The 12,973-nt window shown below is 33.8% G+C and overlaps 1 long non-coding RNA gene across 1 annotated transcript; it reads right to left on the bottom strand.

Moving 5' to 3' along the window:
- Positions 1 to 386: 386 nt before the first annotated feature.
- Positions 387 to 11,156, bottom strand: LOC141740117 (uncharacterized). Its single transcript, XR_012585888.1, has 3 exons — positions 10,944 to 11,156; positions 4,125 to 4,267; positions 387 to 712 (listed from the first exon to the last, which is right to left on the bottom strand). It is a non-coding gene; the product is annotated as an uncharacterized LOC141740117 (long non-coding RNA).
- Positions 11,157 to 12,973: the final 1,817 nt, after the last annotated feature.

The raw sequence follows: 12,973 nt of genomic DNA, 5'->3' as shown, positions 1-12,973 counted from the left end.
ATCCTATTCCAGAAGGAAAAGAGAGTCATGCCTTTCCAAGTGATATGGGTTATCAATAATCTCCTTGTGCAACAAAGTGTACTTCTCTGGGTATGAATTAAGTTTGTAAAAATGATAAAGAAAGATTAGAATTGGGTTAAAAACTATTAGAAAAGTGAATTTCAAATGTTTTTATCAAAATTAAAGAACAATATTTTTCACTTGAGTTACACTCAGCATATATTGAGATATTGTATAGTTAATTTCTCTTCCATTTGAGATATGATTTTCAAGGATATCTACAAAATATGGGATGAAAGTGTTGCTGATGGCCCAGCAGGACACCACTGTTCAGAAGCCGTGAAAACAATATTAACGGTACAGAATTCAGGAGAGGGAATGTTTTTGACTGAAGTCATGTTTAATGAGATTATTAGTATAAAAGGGCTTCCAGATGTAGCATACAGGAGGATTATACACAAATTCAGAATAGCAAGAGTCCAGAAAAAAAAAAAAAATAAAAGGCATGACTACATGAATCTAACTTCTGTCAAAGAATAAAAGGATACATTTTCAGCCACGTAAATGTGAGCTCCAAACATAGGGCTAAATCTAAAAAGATCCCTACATGCACTCAATATTGTCATAGACAGCAGGACTGACTACAGAAAATGAAAAAGTGAAGGAGTAGAACTTCATGAAAATTCAGGAGCTTTCGTCTCTCATTGTGTTCCTAGAAGTATAAAAATGTGATTAAAAATAAATGCAGAACGTACATCAATAATGTATCAAGGTTAAACAGAAAGATATAAATTAAAGAAGGTTTTCTATATGTGTGAAACTTGTCAAACCAATTTCTGCACTGCAAGCCTATATCCGCAACTATGCAGTAAGTCTTCACTAACCACAGAATGATGTTACACAAAAATACATGGGAAAGCTGAAGCAGTGAAAACACACATAAAATGAAGGTTACCAAATTCCAAAGACTGAAGGTTATGGCACAGCTCAGTGGGGTTTGTTTCCTGTATATTGTTGATGATAGAAATCAAAGTTTCATTCTGCTTCAGCTACATACTGTTTGTTAGCTGTAAGAAGTCCATGAATAGCTGTCCCCCAAGAATTTCCATTGCAGAAGGAAAGTCCTAAATTTTTAAGTGATTAGATGTGAGTCTCTGATAGGGAATAGGAGACAGAAAAGGTTCTGTTCTGCTTTCATAAAGACAGAAGCAATCTCTCTTAGTTCTTTCTGAAACTATGCAGGATATTGGGATAAATCTGTATGCGAACATGGTAAAGAAAAGTCTCAGTAACCAAACCCTGAAAACGCATTCACCCATCTTGGTGTTTTGGTATGGCTAAATTGCTGGGAACGAGGAAGCTCATCTGAACAATAAAACCATAGAAAGGTTTGGGTTGTAAGGGACCTTTGAAGATCGTCTAGTTGCAACCCCCCTGCCATGAACAGAGACATCTTCCACTTAGATCTGTTTGACCTTGAACACTTCCAATGATGGGGTATTCACAATTTCTCTGGGCAACTCATGTCAGTGTCTCACCATCCTCGTTGTAAAAACTTTCTTCCTTATAGCTAATCTAAATCTACCCTCTTTCAGTTTAAAACTCTTTCCCCTTTTCCTATCACTACAAGCTTTGGTAAAAAAGTCTATCTATCTTAGAAGCTCCCTTTAAGTATCGATACGTCGCAATAAGGTCTCCAATGAATGCTCCAAAAGTGGAGTACAGCCCTGGGTTCCTGACCTTGCTTACATGACCCTGTAAACTTGCTTCAACATTTTTAACTGAACAACAAACTGATTCACCGTCTGGATATGTATTTTCCCTTAAAATGGCAAATTATTTTAGTTAAAATCTTGAATTCTTGTTAAACAGATAGATAAGTCAAAATTTCTCCAGTAGTCCCCTAAACATGTGCTGTAGGCATAGCTACATAGTTTCAAGAAATGGGTATTCACAAGTATGGCCACCTCATTTCAAGTATCAAAATATCCAATAAATCCATAAAGAAATAAATGAGAGAGAAAAAATTGTGGTCACTGAAGGAAAAAAGGCACCTTTTGTTCTGATTATGATTTTTTCACATCTTTACACTTCTAAAACATAAATTTAATGGAAGCTGTCAGACTTCACAAAAGGGCAATTGTATATGCTTTAATTTCAAGTCAAATATTTTGCAAAGCTTTAATGAGAATTTTATCCCTTTAATGTTAAACTGGGGATGGGAGATAGAGCTATATTTAAAGGGTAAAGACTTGCTGGACCAAATGACCTTTTCTTGTCCAAAAATTTTAAATGTCCTTATAAAACACATCTTTTGTTCATATAATTTCAGCAAAAGCCACACTGGGAGACCTATCGAACTTACAACACAGGTGACATTTTGATGAGACCAGCTGACAGGTTTGAAGGGTAAATGGCACCTGAAGTAACCATAAAAAATGTAGATACCAATTACAAAAAATATTTTTCTTCAATTTGAGTCTATCAGACCTTAGAATGTCCAGATTTTAGTTTCCTCTTATCAAACATGTTAACATGATTGACAATAAGGGAAATATATGTATAAATTCTTTGAACAAGAAATTAAACAGAAAATACAATTTAATTATTTTTAAATACATGTAAAACCATGTATGTATGTAAAAAGAAATATTTTTCAGAAATCTCTATGATAATGTAGCTCATCAGTAGCTATTGAGATGAGGAAGATTTCCATTAAGATCTAAGCATATTTTGGTGAATTTTCCACTGAACTCTAAAATTATAACTACTTCTACTGTTTATGAACTATCCAGATTATAAGTAACTAACTTATTTGAAACAAATATGTATACCAATATATAAAAAATACAAAATGCAAATAAAAAACCTAGATTTAAAAAAAGAAAAAAATCTTTCAAAAGATTGATTCACCTTGCATGTTTTTTGTTAACAGAGAAACTTCTAAAAGAAAATTAAGGACACTCATACTGTTACAACTTTGTATAATCAGTTCTTTATGAATTGTTCTCATAACTTTTTGGAAAGAAAAAATACCACAGTCTGCTGAACATTTTTCTCCTTTTCTTTCTTTTACAGATTTCTTTGGTTAAAAATTAGGTTAATAAGTCAATCTGTTAGCATTTTAGCTGGTTGGTTTTAAATATTAAACATTCTTTGGAATAATTTATTCTATTAAATTTTAAAAAGTATTTACACAATTATTCTATTTCTTCCTTAAGAAAAACAGCACTCAATCTTAAGGCTTGATATGTTTAAGATATATAAATCAATACACCTCTGAAGTTTATTACAGTGATCAAGGAGAGCAGAATATGAACAATGACACTCAGTCTGAAGTTTCTATTTCCAACGCTGTGAATTGTAATGATTTGAAAGTTATTATTAGGTCATATTTTGGACAAACTCTTCCAGATCCAAATTTGGAAGTGTTTTCATAAATGCCTTAGACTATCAAGAGAGCTAGGAAATTGAATTTTTGATACTGTGAAAAAATAGTTTAAATGCATCCAGTTTGACAACAATGTTACATTTTAAATTATATATCTGTGCAAGCCTAGTACATCACTATAGCCACAAAATGACCTCTTCTTAAAAGTTGAAACCTAATTTAATCTGCAAATACAATACTTCATTTTCTATCCTATAATTTCAGACTTCACTCAGGATCATTTGTGGGAATGCATTGTTATTTCATTGCTGCCTCAAAAGCTGAATGAACATTATGAAATAGTTGACGTTACTCTTATGAAATTAATACAATTTCCTTTCAGCAACATCTGTCCATCAAAACAAAAAAGGTAAATTCTGAACAACAGTAAAAAATTTCCACTTCCTCAGTAATATATATTAGCATTTTGTCCTCTAAATTTTTGTTTTATATTAATTAATTAACAGGTGGATGTCATCTAAAAACTAGATAGTTTCAAAATGCAAGTTGCAATTACTGATGGATAGCAAAGTAGAATTGAGCATGCTCATACTCCAAAATCTAGAGAGACAAGTAAGCAGCACATACTTGATTTTGTATAAGAGGATGACCTTGCTTAATGACCTTGATTGTTCCCTTCTACCTATTGTTTTTTTCTTATATGTGAAACATATGAATGTGAGATGATAGATACCGTTTCATGGACATATGAGTATCATCTTTATTCTTCCTTGTAGTCTTAATACTTTGCCATTTCCACATTTTTTATATCCTTTGTGTGTTCACCCATGTCCTTCTCCTCTCTTCCTTCTCCATGTGGGATCTTGGTGATGAAAACTGTAGAAGACGGAATAGACAATAAGGTAAAATACCAGTCAAAAGATTACTTGGGTATAACTTTAAAAGGTCAATAAAGATATTTTTCCTGGATTCAGAATAGGAGTTACATCAGGTAAAAACAATATTATAGAAATCATGATTAAGATGGTCTGATAGAGACTCTTGTTAGGAAAGGGAATGGCTTGAAGAGATGGATTCAGCAGTGTTAATAGGCAGTGTTAATACTTTGTAAGGAAATTTACAAGAATAGCACAGAGATTTTATGAGCCCCTAATGAACATGAACAATTCTATTTGTCTTTAATTTAGGGTAGTGTCCCCATAGAACACACATCATTTTACCTTTGTATTATTGTGCTTTCTGGTATATGCCTGCCAGGGTCCCAAGGGCACTACCAGTTGTTAGAGGGCCAGTCTCCAGCCTTGCCTTCTGGATGGACATCAGACCTAGGTTGCATATAATATGTCTGACTCCTGTCTCCTTTTGCTCCTGACTGGACACCCCGACTCCTGATTTGTCCCCTCTGCAGCAGCCCCACTCTTGCTGCTGCCTGGCAAGGCCTATCTCAACCTCACCACTTTACTACAGTACTTAGGTGGTGATCAAAAATATTCTAGATTTGTATGGTATTTTTGGCAAATAAACTGTAGTCTAAGAACAATAACTGACACTTCATACAGAAAAGTCTATGTTGATGCATTTGTTGATATTTTTCTTATTTTATTATTTTTCTTTATTTTAGTTGTGTCCCATAAACATACCTAGTTGCAACCAAAATTTGTGCAAAACATCATTAAATTCCACTTATCATAAACCTTAAGCTGACATGCTACCTCTTTTAAAATAGTTCTTTCATATGCTTTGGTGAAAGTTTAAGGCTTTTTTGTGGAGACTTTTGTCTAGTTTAAAAGGTTTTTCTACATTGTGGTTTGGTTTTTTTTAAGTAACTTCGAATTTAATTCATTTAATTCATTAATTGATTAAATTGTTATATCTTTAGATTATGCAGATTATATACAAAAACTTTTGTTTGCTGATTCCAGTGCGAGGCACTTAGGGTTACAGATGTCTTTATTACTTTAAGACATTTGAATATCTACGACATGGTATCCATTAACATGAAATCAATGGGATTTCATATATCAGCAAAGGTTTTTGCTGAAGTTTACAAGTCTATATATTCTATGAAGTTTGTAGCTGTCAAGTGATTATGTAAGAAAAATCTCATTGGAGATATTATCTGGAAATTCCAATACTAGTCTGTGAAAAACTGTGACCTAAAACTACACCCTCTGTGATAGGGTCAGCATGACCAAATCTCAATATATCACAAGGTTCTCCTTATGACTTCTTTAGGAAGAAATATCACCTTTTTAGCCATGAATCATTGATAATTATGACAAATTTATCTAGGAAACATTTGAGCTATTGGATTTTCAGGTAACAGGGCATTTTCTGCATAGCTTTACGTCCATGCCATTTTTTTGTCTATGTCATATTTGCGGTCACATGTCTTTTGGGTGAAATTACACGGGATATGGCATACGGTAGTAAACAGAAAACAAATGTTCAAAACTCAATGGAAGATATTGTAACTATTACAAGGGCATATAAATTCTCTCCTACATCATCAGTTACTTGCTGCAAAAAATAGAATAAACTGATTTTCTGATTTGTTTCTATGGAGCTTTCTTTAAATGAAAAATACTTCTTTCTAGTCAATATTCTTCAAACAAAATAAAGAAATTATATTCCTTTTAACATAATGAAGTGATTCTTTTGGGGAATGCCAAGAGTTTTTTATAATAGCACTAATGGTGGAGCTGATTCAATTGCCTTCTTATTAAATCAGACTACTAGTCTCAGGATGAAAATTTATAAGTAAATTTTCCTGAAGCTATAAGAAATTCTTTGTATACATTAGCAAAACTACAACATTGATATATCGCTATCCCCCTGTTTTTGAAAGTAATCCAACCTGTCCCACCAGTCCTTTCCAAAAAAAAAAAAAGATTAAGAATAGTAACTGTACTTGTGATGGTGAGGTTATGCAGAACTAAGGTGGAGACAAATGCAAGGACCCATAAAAGCAGTAAGGAGAACCTTGGCTCTGACCCTGTTCCTTCACTGACACAGAAAAATCCTGTAGTATTCCTGAAGGATCCTGTAACAATCCAGAAGGCTTGCTCCTTTTGATCAGGAGTGAGTTTACAACTGGTCTACCTACTGTGTCCTGAAAAGGCATTTTACATGGTTTGAAAATCTGTTTCTCGCCAGGTTTTCCTGTTGGTACAGGCTTTTTTTTTTAATGATACTTTTTTGATTTGTTCTGAGTGAACCAAAAAATGAAATTAAATATTACTTTTGGAACCAGTGGAATATATATTATATTTACTCGGCTAAGGATTTTCCATTTAAAAAAATCTGAATCCTTGTTTTTAAGGAAATTTTTGTTGCAAGGTCACCTATCTTAGTGTTCTATGGGACTTTGTACAGCTACTTCAGGGAAAATCATAGGGACCACTTTTCCAAGGGTCTGATTTCTTTTGAGCTAACACGATCAACATCATATGACACCAAGATTCCTTCTGCTCTCCATCCAATCAACTCTTTTTGGAGTGTTATGTTAAGCAATGCTTCACTTCGCCTAAACACTCTGTTGTTATTTTAGACTCATAGGATTGTTTAGGTTGGAAAAGACCTTTAAGGTCATTGAGTCTGACCATTAACCTTACACAGCCAAATGCACCACTAAACCATGTCCCTAAATGCCACATCTACACATCTTTTAAATACCTCCAAGGATGGTGACTCAACCACATCCCTGAGCAGCCTATTCCAATGTTTGACAAAACTTTTGGTGAATTAATGTTTCCTAATTTCCAATCTAAACCTCCCCTGGTGCAACTTGAGGCTGTTTCCTCTATCCTATCACTTGCTACTTGGGAAAGAGACCTGTACCCACCTCACCACAACCTCCTTTCAGGTAGTTGTAGAGAGTGATGAGGTCTCCCCTCAGCCTCCTTTTCTCTAGCCTAAACAATCCTAGTTCCCTCAGCTGCTTCTCATAAGATTTGTTCTCTAGACCATTCACCAGCTTTGTTTCTCTTCTCTGGACACGCTTCAGCACAATGTTATAGAATGCCTCAAATTATAACAGCTAACAATTAATTTTTCAAGCCTGAGTGCAAAAACATTTTGGCAATTTTCTTATTTTATGGAAAGCAAAATCAAACGGAATGAACAGTGGACGTGTGACAGTGGCAGGAAAGAATGATTCCTTTATAGCCTAGGTTGGTCAGGGATGTAAACCCTGAAGAAGATGAGCTAGTAAAATGGGAACGGTTTGACAATGCACGCAACTTCCCAATTTTGTTTCAATTTTCTATTAGAAGCAAAGACGTTATGAAATACACTACTTAGGTTAATTGGAATTTGTTGAGTAATTTAATATTGAGTTTTTTTACTATAGTTTTATTCATGTAATTTTTTTCTTAGTTTCAATCATTTATTTACATATCAGGGCCTGAATTTCATTGAAGCATAGCCAATGCAGAAATTGCTTTCTTTGTTTCTCATTGTGTTGAGTCTTTCCCCCTCACATTGAATGCTACCGTGTTTATGGACGTTTTGCCTTGGATTCCTATATATGGATAGATTTTCAGTTCTTGTAATGGTTCTTGTTTTTCTGGCTTTGTTTCCTTTATCTTAGTGTTTCACTGGAGCAAATTGCATTTGTTTTGTTTCTTTTTGGTTTGCTTTTTTTCTGCATAGCTATGTCTTTCTGAATGTTTTCAGGAAGAATTGTTCAGCAATTTCAAACAACCAGTAGAAGAATTTTTTGTGATGATTTTTTTGTGGGGGGGAATATTTTTTCAAACTTAACATTAAATAAGGTTTTGTATTAAAATATCTTCTCTGTTAACTTTGTTAATACAAGATGCTTGGGTTATTTTTTCTCAGATACATTTTGTTTTTCTTTAAAATTGCATCACTTCTATTTTCTTTCTGTTTCAGATTCTCTAATTGTCTTCCTTTCATAGCCATTTCAGTTAGACCTACACTTACCTGATTTGTACTACAGTACAAAATTTTATTACTAGACTCCAAGAATTTGTGTAATGAATCTTTCTCTAGGTCAAATACCTGAACATAAAACAGCTGCATGAAACATAAACAGGATTCATTTCCCACTTATATGAATCTAGATTCCCTTATACCTGAAACAAAAGCATGCTGTGAGTACTTTTCTCATGAGTTAACTATAGATCTACAAATGTTATAGGATGTGCGTAAATGGCTCCTACCTTCCTTAATTCAACTACTCTATAGAATGCATTACTATTTGATTGCATCCAAATAAATATGTTAATGTATAGAGAAACAGTTACACCACATCTGGAGCATTGGACACATGTTTTAATGTAACATCACATGAAGAATATTTGGATATGTGGAACTGTTGTATACATCACTAGTGTATATCACTGCAGAAATTGTGAATTATATGAGTATTGTGAACACATTCAGCAGAACAGAGATTCTAAATTTCTTTATATTTTCAGTGACACCATCATCTGATTTTTTTTAGGGCTATGAGTTTATCTGCAGAACACTTTGTGCCTGGAAACTTAAATTAATTTATAAAATTTCAGAGTGCTATTTTTTAAAAAAGATCTTTGTGACATATATGACCTAAGGAGGCCTACTACTGTTGAAAAGATCTGGTTATTTCATATACATAATTTCCTGCTAAAAATTTCCCAGATTGCTCTTTTTTCAGTATTACATAACATTAAATTCACGTTTGACATGTCACATCAAGCATCAAAATAATATTTAAAATGAAAAAAAAATAAGATTTTTTAATGTAACATTAAAATCCCTAACCTAAGCTTAATGTATTTTCTACAAAGAAACACCAACATGTTTCAATAATTTTATGATTGTCATCAAACTTACATGGAAGAGATGCTGATATCACAGTGATAGGCAGTGATCAGGATTTTGTATAGTATTTGACAAAATTAAATAAAATAACTTCCAAGGAGGTTTGGGATGTGCATTGCTATGACTTCAAATTGTAGAATACTTAATAAACATAAAGCGATGATAGCCATAAAGGCATCATTTTGAGAATATTATTAGCCTAGAGTAAGTAACAGGAAAATGGTAAAAGCTTCATAAAACTGAAAGTTCTATGTGATAAAAAAATAACTAGAATGAAAAGGAGAGACAAATTGACTTTTGAGTAAAGATTAAAAGAGCTGAGTAAGTTTCATAGGAAGATGATGACAAAGTAGATCATGATATTCTACAAATATTTGAGAGCTGTTAAAATGTATAGAGAGTGTTTATTTAGTGTGGTACATAGTAGAATTGCTCTGATAGAAAATAAAAGAACAGGGAACCACACAATAGGTAGATATAGATGTCTGTGGAGACCTTTAAAGGTAGATTTTGCCTAGGATTAGAATATATGCAGTAGGCAACAATCTGACAGGCCAGTCTATAAATCTTTACCATCGCTCTTTCATAATCCCCTCTAATTTTTATTTGAATAAATAGGATAAGGTGTGAAACACCCTTCAGAAGCAAAAGTTTGAGATCACTGTATGCCAATATTTGAAAATCCCTGGGGACATATTAGAAGGTGATAGTATTATGTCTGATGGCATCCTAATGAATCTCTGTTAATTGAATCCTCATCTCCCTTTCCTGCTTTGCTCTGTGTATCTCAAAAGAATTCTGTAAACTGTCAGCCAGATATCTGTATAATTTACTTGGGACTTGAAAGATATCTGAGGGCTGAAGCAGCACAGATTCAAAAGGAATACTCATGTGAATCAGTAATTGTTTAATTCTCATCTGGGTAATGAAACAATGTGTCTGGAAAGACCAACACAGCAGACAGATAAAATCTGGCTTTTTGGCATATCTGGAGTAGAAATTACCACTAAGAAATTGTCTGTGATGTGGTAAACTCTTATTCATTTCATTATGATTGTTCGTCGACATATCTCAGCTCTCCTGCTTACAATGGCAGAAGAATACATTGCAGAAACAAGGAGAACCATCAACAGAGAAAAAGAACTTTTTTAAATCAAAATTTCAAAGCAGGGAAGAAATTAAAAATTGCAAAGGGCCTTGGTGGATCCTCTCAAATATGAGTAAGCCATGACATAGAGATGATTGAACTATTATATTAACTGGGGAAAACATGGATTTGTCCCAGTTTCTAATTCAGTTATCAGCTTTTTTGTATAAACAAATTACTGCTAACCAGATTATCAAGAATGCCGAAACAGTGTATTCTAATAAATTTCCATCCCTTCTCTACTCTATGGCTTATAAAATTCTATTATTCCTACTATTCAAACCCAGTCTACAGTATCTTATTCATTTTAATTTTTATATTCACTGGAGTTATAGTGTATTTTAAAAAAAAAAAGAAGTTAATAAAAACTTTCAATATATTTATTTACAATTCTTCTTAAAATAAATTTGTATAGTTTATGCCCTGCTCTTTTTCAGTCCCACTCACTTTGTTTGCTTGTTTGTATGTTTGTTTGGTTTTGCTATATTATTTTTGCTATGGGTTCATATAAGAGACCAGAGAATAAAATATGCCTTCCTTAAATTGCACAGTTTCAAAAATTATTATTGTCCTTACCTTCCTAAAGGAGCTCACTCTGTTGTTGGACATCTTCCAATAATGTTTCTTCTCTTGGCCAACTTTAAACTTTTGAAGTTTCATTGTGTTTAAATTATTGTGCTAAAAGTCACCCAAGAGGTTATGGAATCCCCATGCTTGGAAATTTTCTAAACTTATTAGAGTAAGCCCCTGAGCAACCTGATCTAACACTGAAGTCAGCCTGCTTTCAGCAGGAAGTAGTAGTAGGTGAACTTCAGAGCTCCCTTCCAAATTTTTATATCATTCTGTGAGAAAGGTTATCAGGAAGCTATATATAATTGTTTTCACATTCAAATTCAAGTGGGTATTTTGAGAGCCCAGACACTGGCAGAGTGACAAGGCCCAGGATGCTGGATTCTGGAGGCCGAGGACAACCAGACAGGGATTGTGTGTATAGAAAGTGGTATCTCCTAAACTCAGAAAGTGTTATGCTGAGGGATCTTTAAATAACAGGTGATGAAATTCTGGGTTGCCATATACAAGGTTGAGGATTGGCCCTCCCACTTCTCCACAGCGATAGAAAATGTTGGTCATTACCAATGTTGTGTGAGAGCTCAGTGAGTAGCCACAACACATCTTGAAACTGTGGCTGGTATTTATTAGCTCTGGGTATGAGTTTAGTCAGCCTCTAGGAAAGTACATCAGCTGTGGGAAGTCTGCTAAGCTGAAATTGGAAATGATCCATGGACAATTTGGAAGGGTCTTTGTGTGTAGTTTCACTCCTAGGACACAATTGTCACCAACATTGTTTCAGTTTTTTGGGTCAGGTGTTTATGAATGTGCAAGTTTATTTGGGGTTCTTACAGAAGTTTAAATGACATAAATCTTTCATTTTGTCAGAGGTTATCCTCATTTTTATTTTGTTTTATGCTAGAAGAATAAGATCATTCTGTTTCAGAAGTTTGGATTTCTAGTAATTTGGACTTCCACACCCAGATTTCTTGGTTTCTTTTGAAGAATTCCAAACCAGACCCAAACAGATACTATGGCACGTCCCATTTTGCCAGTTCATTTTGTTGATAATGAATATAGAACCCATATCTTTATAAAAAATCACAAGAGCCATTGTTCCTATCACACACAACAAACACTCAAACTTTTCTATTGCACAATGCATACAGAGTCATGCAGAAATAGTACATCAGCACAAGAAAACAGGAGAGGCAATTCAGGACAGTGTTAGGTTATCTAGCCTTATTCTTTAACTCTAGGCATGGATATTTAGTCAAACACAGAACCACATTAATGTAAGCATATTGTGTCTTGTTCTATGTGAGCCAGTTCTGCTGTAGTTCATTTATGTTCATGGTGCTCTAAAGCATATTATTGAAATCCTCATATACAGTTCAAAGTACTGAATAGCCTGTTGATTAGGGTAAAATACCTGCAATGTTAAAGATCTGACTGAAATGAAATAGTGATTGGATGCTGTTTCTACTACATTAATCGATTTCCAATGAAAGAATACATCTATCTTATTTCCTCTGATCAGAAATTCGCTGGTCCTGATAACTAAATGCTAACTAAAGATCTTCCAGATGAATTACTCCCTGAAAAAGCTTTTTTTGCCCTCTTTATTACAATGTCATTTTCTGAAAGAAGAGAGTCAGCTGTTGCAGTATGTGTCATGGGAGTTCACGTGAGTAGAAAGTCACGTAGAAAGTTTCTGGTCAAAGTTTCTCCAGGGATTTATTTCCTTGAGCATGTGTGATTTGCAGAGTTCATTCTCACATGTTGTTGAAAACTGTTAAGGAGACCATGTTGAAAGAACCTAGTGTTTGGGGAAAAGAGCAGGACAGTAGTAATGAGGCTTCCTTCCAGCTGCCATGTAGAAGGAGATACTGAACTATATGAAGGTGAAGAATTTAGTAAATTTTTCTCATTAGTAATGCTTTTATTGATCATTTAAACTTACTTACAAAATCTTACAAACTTTTCAGTTGCTTTATCACTGTTCTCAATACCTATATGAAGCTTACAAACAAAATATGTTTTATTGTTTTATTTAT

Source organism: Larus michahellis, chromosome 3 (assembly GCF_964199755.1).
Source record: "Larus michahellis chromosome 3, bLarMic1.1, whole genome shotgun sequence".
NCBI lineage: Eukaryota > Metazoa > Chordata > Aves > Charadriiformes > Laridae > Larus > Larus michahellis.
Note: the sequence above shows the minus strand (reverse complement) of the source record. Positions and strands in the feature narration are given on the sequence as shown.